Below are 8,022 nucleotides of genomic sequence, written 5' to 3'. Positions count from 1 at the left end.
TGTCAAGTTTACAAAGATAACACCAGGAACAGAAAACGCAGTGGCCGAGGTTCAGCTATAGAGGCGAAATGAACGTTTGTTGAGCTAGCGTGACTGCGGCTGCCGCCGAACGTAGCTAATCAGATGCCAATGAGACAGACATTTATCCTTCAGTGGAGTACACTCTCGTCGTGATGGCTTTGGGGAACACTGCGTTATGCATTACAGTGAAAGTTGGCTTCATAATTTTAAACTGAGCACAATCTTAGAATTACTGACGCGATCTGAACGTCAGTGAATGAAATATCCGTCCTAAACCTCGATACTTCTTGCAGAAGACTGTACGCCACGAACGCGAAGTGACAGCATTTAGTAGGGCAAGGTAGAGGATTTGGTGCAACGGTTCGCTGAACGCTGTTCTTCACTTTCAGATGAATTTTCTGCAGCTCGCTACTGTAGCTCTTTTTTCCTTATTAAACTACCTCCGTCATCCATTTCTTTAGGGCATGGTTGAGGTGTCCTTGGAAAGCGATGCGTTTCCTAGTGACTAGGGCTATCAGGAACTGGGCCGGAGTTCCTGGGTTCGAACCCTGTCGCGGCTCCCGGGGTGGAGGCGAAACGAGGCTCGCATGTCCACAGATATGTGAGACAATTGCTGCTCATTTCCTTTCCTCAAAGGCAATTATTAAATATATTAAATTATTAAATCACAACAGTTGCGCTCCGAGTAAGCTGTGTAGTTTGCAAAACGGTTATGATAAAGGATAAACGCAGTAACTTTTCTCACTCTTGCTTGCTGCTCAACACCTCAACTGCGCCGAGGGTGAACAGATGAACGGATGAGATGAAACAAAATAGTTTTTTTTGTAGAAAGGAAATGCGCAGTAACTGTCATACATCTGAGTAGACAACCAAACTGAGCCATGAAGGATTGTATTGTATAGACAGCATTTACTGTCAGCACTGAACCTTAGTGGTAATTGCTCTTGGCGGCCTTGTGAGCCCACTCAGTGGCCCGCACTTACGTCAACGCGTCTGAGCTGGTCATTATAGCCTCCCACCGCTCTAGAGAAGGAACTTGTGCTAAGCCAGTAGGTGGCGGCGTATTTTTTCAGCTCCATAAAACGTGATAATGTCCGGCTATCTAAAATAGAGGAGATCATAAGGCAGGCTTATAAAGCAGTAACGCGGATGCCCCACTGCACCTTTACGGAGACTTCTTAAACTGGGGGTCTACAACACCACCACGAGACTATGGGAGGTACATATATTTGCACAATTAAGGAGGCTCGCAACCACACCAGCGGAGTGGAAGATGTTGAGCAACCTAAGACTACATGACATAATCCCGAATAGAAACACGCGGGCAAAGTTACTATTCGAATTGAGAAAATTACTGACTTTTAAACCCATTCCAAAAAAACATGCACCCTGCTTATTACGAAGGCAAGAGGAGAGCAAAACCAAATGTCCTCGAAGGCAAGCTAGAAGGCTCGGAATACACAACCTTTGCAGATGCGGCGGAATACGAAGGAGGCGACTCCTTTGTCGCCGTGGGCGTGAACGACTCGGGTAAAACAACTGCCAGTTCGGTCAAAAGAAACAACTCAGGGACAGCGAAGATGAGATAGATGAGACGAAGTAACGTGGCCGGTATAGACGGGAAGTAAGAGCGAGCTTCGCGGACTCTCTCCTACAGTCCGGCCGTGGAAATACAGAACCCCATCCTGCTTGGCACCTTTGATACTTGCGAAAATCGCGGCATTTTTAAGGGTAACCCGCGGCAGATGCTTTCTCATGGATGCGGGTGTCCTCTGTCCTATACATTTTTCAGGAAACCCGTGTCTACAATGTCACAGGACTCGCTACACTCTTCGCCCTCTACTGACAGCGACCGGCAAAAACCGTGATTATCTACTTTGTGCCTTTGTCTCCGCAGCTTTGACTGTGCTTGCCCTTGTCCTCTTGGCCAGCAGCTGGTGCTCCCTCTCACCGACCATATTTATGACTGTGACTGGCCTGGTTAGCGCGCAGGTGGCGTTCCTCTTCTTCTGATTCGTAGCGATGGCTGCGCTCCTCCTCACACACCCGCGGCGCAAGCTGTGTTAAGCGGTCGGCGCGTGTTGTGAAAAAGCGCGGGAGATAGAGCTATCGCTGCAAAAAACAAAATTTAGAGAATATATCACCGCTTCCGCATACTCCGCCTGCGGCACCGGCAGTGTTCTCTGAGTTAGCATTGCAGCGTGCATCCTGCCGTGTGTTGGTGATTTTCAATACCTATAAGCGGCGCCTGTACCGATTCAATATGTCGGCGTCACTGAGGGCTGCTCTCGTGGTCAGCTTATTGAAATCACGTTTGTTTTTAAATTTCACGATAAACTTGCGTTTATTTGCAGATGGAAGGTACCTCGCTTTAGTCGTGACCGTCTAAAGGAGTCTCGTTGCTTTGCGGCGGCGCTGTAGTCGCAAACAACCCCAGATACTTCTGTGGCGCAGTGGACCCAATGGAGGCTGTCGCACCAGCCTATTAAGAAACGTGTCGATTACTACTCGCATTCTAACGTTTCCAAACCGTTCGAGATTTCAAGATGGCGGACGGTCATGTGATCAAATTGCTGCAGCACCGTGCAAAATGTGACCCACATCACGTGACCGCACGCGCGCAGTCGTCAGGCCGCCGATATGCTGCCTTTGCTAGCGTTCCGATATATGCATATATACCTCCTGAGCGGGTGCCGAGAGCGGTGCCGAAATACAGCAGTTGAAAACAAATGTCTGCACAAACGTTTTGTTCTTTAATCAGTGACGTTGTGGTGAAAATATTATTAATGCGAAAGCATTACTAGGTCATGTGGACATGATCGTGTCCGCAGCAGTTGTGAGGAGCTTAGAAGTAGTGCCAAAGGGATGGATGTAATGGAAAGAGGATAATGTGAGGTTGATGTCGAATAAAGAATTGTGTCCAAAAGTTCATTAGTAAATTAAATAGAGCCAAAAATGTCCAAAAAGTGAGCGGAGCCAGGGCAACGTTGGGCAGCAAGTTTGAAAACCCAAAATGGGCAATTCATGTAACTTCAATAAGTAAGACAATTAATTGTGGTAATTTAGACATGGCGTGAATTTAAATCAGTGCTTAATAGAGAAAATATGACGAGAAGGGACAAGTGAAGCAAAGAGAGGCAAACAAAAACGAGGAGGCGTCAATGCTTCCGCATTCCTGCAATGCATTTTACCGCAGTTGAAACAAAGTTATGCTTTCGCATTAAAAATGGGTATTTTCAGGTACATGTCAAAGGGAGGTTTTGGTTCAGGCACCGTGCGCCCGCCAGGCACCTGTCTGTCCAGCGCTCTGCCACGTTATTGGTTGCCACGTCATGCGCTGAACGAACAACCAGCCTAGCCAAGAGAAGCATTTAACACGTTGCATTTAAAGGAGCAACCTTTGTTACTGTCATTTCAAAGGCACTCAATTTTTGAAACACGCAAAACATGCGCGTATAGTAGTCGCCCCCCCCCCCCCCCCCCTCTGTCTTTAGGCTGACATGTACCGTAGTGGAGCGCGACATTTAAAAACACACGTAAACACAACTTTCGGAAACGTTCTGCTCGCCTCGCACAGCACCCCTGGGAGCAGCCATTCGTTGCCAGTCTGTCACTGCTTTGAAGAAGACTGTGACAAAGTATGCAGTGTCCTTTCGAAGCGATCTTTACACAACTTCACGATGAATATGTGTTGTGAACCCGGACATACCCCTAAATACTGGTCTTTCGCCGAATCACACAACATTTTCGCGGTGTCCGACATGCAGTGACCTCCTGTATACCGTTCAAAAACCGCACAGCCTAGGAAGCTCTACACGAAAAGCCGTTCTCAAACGGCATGATAAGCGAACGAAAGCAAATCACGCATCATCGTAGATGACGGTGCAGAGGAGAGCCTCCTGTGTTTGTAGACGCACCAAGGTTTCGGCCTGCTAACACCCTGACGAGTTCTCCCAAGGTGAGAACTTCACTAAAGGCATTAAAGGGGTATAGACACCTTAATTTAGTGGCATGTTCTTTTCTACACAATGATGTGGAAGACAATACTACGCATGAACCACCGCCTGATATTCGCCTGTGACCGTTAATAATTTTTAATCGAATATTTTCTGTCGTGCTGTTTCGGTTTCAACAGCAGAACGGTGGCTGTGACCTCAGAGTGCGGTTTTGCGTCACGTGAGGCGTTGGAAAGCGTCCTTATAGTCGCTGATTAATCGTTTTAATTTACTGCAGGGTTGAAGCTAGCCTTCTTCAATACCCGGAATAACAGTGAATGTTGAAGTAGCGATTTTATTGCTGTTTTTTATCTCTTACGTAACCTGTACGCGCACGTTGACGTCACCGTCCTCATTCGACTGTTAAAACCGAAAGAGCACGAGGCAGAAATGCGATTATCAATTATTTAGCCGTCCTAGGAGAATCCCAAGTAGTAATTCACGTATCATAATGCCTTACGCGTCATTACCAACAAGAAAACGCACACCGAAAAGGTAGGTGTCCATCTCCTTTAAGCTTTCTCAATCCGATCACGTCTATGAATGGAGAGAACCATTGATAAAATGGAAGGAAAGTAGTAACGCCGTCTTCCACATGCCGATGAAAAACGAAGCGCCGGAAAGGAAACAATGGGGGTATTCCCCGCATTATTCTTATTACATTGCATCGCTCCAAAATGTACGTGAAACAGGCAGGTAGCCTTTTACAGCTTGTTTAAGACAACAAAAAACGCATGAGTGAAGAAACTAACTCCGCCAAAAAAAAAAGGGGGGGGGGGTATAAAAGAAGAGCGTCTTCCTGACTGCGAACGATTTAAATCCTACGTTTCCTCCGCTCCTGCTTCCAATTACACTTCGTCGGAAAACGGTACAAGTTCGTCCGTGCAAAATTCATATCAGTGCTGTGGCAGTACACAACACAGCGTTTAGCATTACTTTTTCTAGGGTGTATACGCGCGCAAAAGAAAACAGCGAACCTGAAAATGCTGCTCAACTAAGTGTCGCGCGCGCCGAGTTGCCGTCGCCATCCGGATCATTATGGATGGTCCCTCCAGAGTGAGTTAGGTTTGCACATTGCGAAGCTATCTGTGGCAATGAATACGGTAAATCTATTTAGCTCACTGGTGGAGTTAAATGTGCTTAAGGTGTACTGCTACACAGTGTCAGCGGTAGTTTACATTGGTAAGTAATATAAATTTAGGAAACTTAAACGGCAAGCAATGAAGAGAAGCCAAAGCAAACACGCCGCTGCGGTCGGTCTTTCGTGAGAGCTGACCATCAGTGAGAGACGTAAGGTCGTTTCGCACCGAAGGGAAGCCAAAACAGAAAGGCCCAGACATCTCGCCACTCGTATGAACACCAACATGCACGATGGCTAAAAACATACTACGAAGGAAAGATGCTGGCACGGCTCCATGTTTGCTTATGTTTATTCGCCCTGTTACTCTAGCGCTTGAGCGGTCGCTTCGATATTTATGTTGCCATTATTCGTTGCCCTCGTAACAAACGGACAGTAGGCCTTAACAACTGACGGATTAGAAAGAAGTCTCACCTGACGATGGCACTTTGTGGTCTGTTCCGTCGCAGGGCGCTTGGGAGTGTGGGAAGCCTGCTAGATTCCCGCCGTGGCGTCTGCGCGGCATCCCGCGTCGCCCTCTTTCCCTTTCTCCCGCCTCGGGCGGCGGAGAGACGGCTGGTGGCTAATCGCTGTCATTCGGCCGCAGCTCCGCCCCCGGCTTCCTAAGGGCCTTTGCCGTTGGTGACCTCTGGCGGGAATTCGGGACCCGTTTGGGATGGTCGCGCGGCGCGCGACCGTCCGAGCGGGGCCCAGAGAGAGAGAGAGACCCCTCCGAGACAGCGTAAGGTGCGTACGTTACTGTTCGTTCGGGCCGGCCTCTGCCGTTCGGACCAGTTCATACTCGAGCTCGCCAGCGTGGGTCCTTGATCCGCCGCGGCTCGAGCCTGTCGTGGAGTCCAACGACCTCTGACAGGCGCACCTTGCGTTGACTGCCCACTCTCTCTCGCAAACGGCCCAACGGCCGACACGAGAGAGATCACAGCACTGCCGCGGAGACAATCTCCTGCAGCGGCGTGCTAGCGGCGCGCATTTCTCTTGTTGCCCCGAGCGCGCACCGGAGCCTTGCTCTGAGCGCGCCCCGGGACGGGGTGACTGTTGAGTGTGTGTGTGTACCGCTGGAGGACGGCGTCAATAAACGTCTCCTTTGTGAACTTGGAGGCCTGTTTCTTGCGGCGAGCCGCTCTCCTCTCTGCAGAGGTTGAACGCCGCCGCAGCGGTGCCCCAGGGTGCGTGTGGTGACGGCTGATCGGGGCCCTTGGCTCGCGCGAAGCTCGAACCCGCGGTGGGTAGTGGCCTGTGTCTACTGAGAAACCCACAACTGGCGCCCAACGTGCTAAGTCACTGGCTCTTAGCCTTTGATAGCACATTTGCCGAGCAGGTCGCCTTGACGATCACGCTTGCGCACCATGTCGGCCACCCCCATCGGGGCACTCGGCAGCTACGTGTCGGCTCCCTTAGGAGTCGTAGCGTCCTTTGATCCGTTGGCGGCTGTTTCTTCAAATAGCCAAACACCGTTGTTGGCCGCGGCCCCTATTGGGGCATACGGCGGAACAACCCCCAACGTCGGTCACGCAGCTCCCATTGGAGCTGTATCGGGAGCACCCTGCGGTGCACCCGTCAATCACATGCCTCCGCTGTGCGTGCTTTGCACCCAGTGCGAAAGCGGTGCGTGCGACGCTGCCGCAACCGGCCGTCCTGCACAGCATCAGCCGTGCCCCGCGAGCAGTCAATTCTGCTCTGGGAACGGTGAGGCGCTGGCCCGGCTCCCTGTGGAAACCGCGCCGTTCATCGAACTGGGCGCCTTGCCTCCTGCGTTCGTGGTGCCCGCCCAAGCCTCCTCTGAAGCCGGGGCGCAGTCGCTGCTAAGAAGTGCTGCCCAGATGATTCAGTCGCTGTCAGGGGCGGTTGAGACGCTTTTGGCCGCGCCGAAGGTGTCTCACCCCGCTGTCAAGTTGCCCATGCCAACATACCGCGGGTATGATGACCTCCTCAGTGCCCGGGATTTCCTTGAGTCCCTCACCCATTACCAGAGAGCTATGGGTCTCACTGATCAGGTTGTGCTTGCACACATCATCCCCGCAGCACTGACTGACACCGACGCTAGGTGGCATCGGCTTTCCGGCCACCAAGGCAGCGACTCTCGAGGAGTTCCGTGCAGCATTCTTGCGCGAATTCCTGCCCGCTGACTATGAGCGTAGGATGCGGCGAGAGTTGGAGCTCCGTACGCAGGCTCCGGATGAGTCACTCCTGGAGTACGTACGTGCGATGGAGGACCTTTTCTCAATCGCCGTGCCCAGAGCCTCGAACGAGGAACGTGTGGAAAGGGCGATCAGGCAGGCACATCCGACTTTTTCGGCATACCTGCGCGGAGGCCGGTTCCGAGATTTTGAGGAGCTGGCCGCCGTGGAAAAGCGCATTCAAGGCGACATTCTCGCCGCGCGCGCCTATCGTCCGCCACCGCCGGCAAGCGAGGCCCTCGAGCCACGCTGTGCATGGAGAGGGGCCATGCCCCGACCCAATCGGCGACCACCCGTAGTCGCTGCCTCTACAGCCGTTAGCGGGCAAAACGAAGTATGGGAGTTGAGCGAACGAGCTCTCGATCCCTACTCCTACAGGAGACGGACAGCCTGCGCTGCACCGTTTTCTGGACCGCCTGCCCAGGGACGCCAAGTGCCCGTACGCACAGCGGAGGGGGAAACCCGAATCAGCCAGCACTTTGGCCGTGCAACGGGCGGAACCAGGCAGGGAGAGGCGCCATTGTTCCTCGACCAAGCTCGCGGCGGTGTGCGCTGTTTCCGCTGTCAAGAGACGGGGCACTTAGGGCCGTTTTACGATCGTTTCGGAGCGCCTTCCGCCACGTCCGCTTCGCGAGCGGTCCGCCAGTTTTCGGCCGCCAGGCGGACGTGAGGCGGAAAGGTGTTGTACGAT

This window comes from Amblyomma americanum, chromosome 1 (assembly GCF_052857255.1).
Source record: "Amblyomma americanum isolate KBUSLIRL-KWMA chromosome 1, ASM5285725v1, whole genome shotgun sequence".
NCBI classification, from domain to species: Eukaryota; Metazoa; Arthropoda; class Arachnida; order Ixodida; family Ixodidae; genus Amblyomma; species Amblyomma americanum.
The sequence above is the reverse complement of the archived record's forward strand: the minus strand, read 5'-3'. Positions refer to the sequence as shown.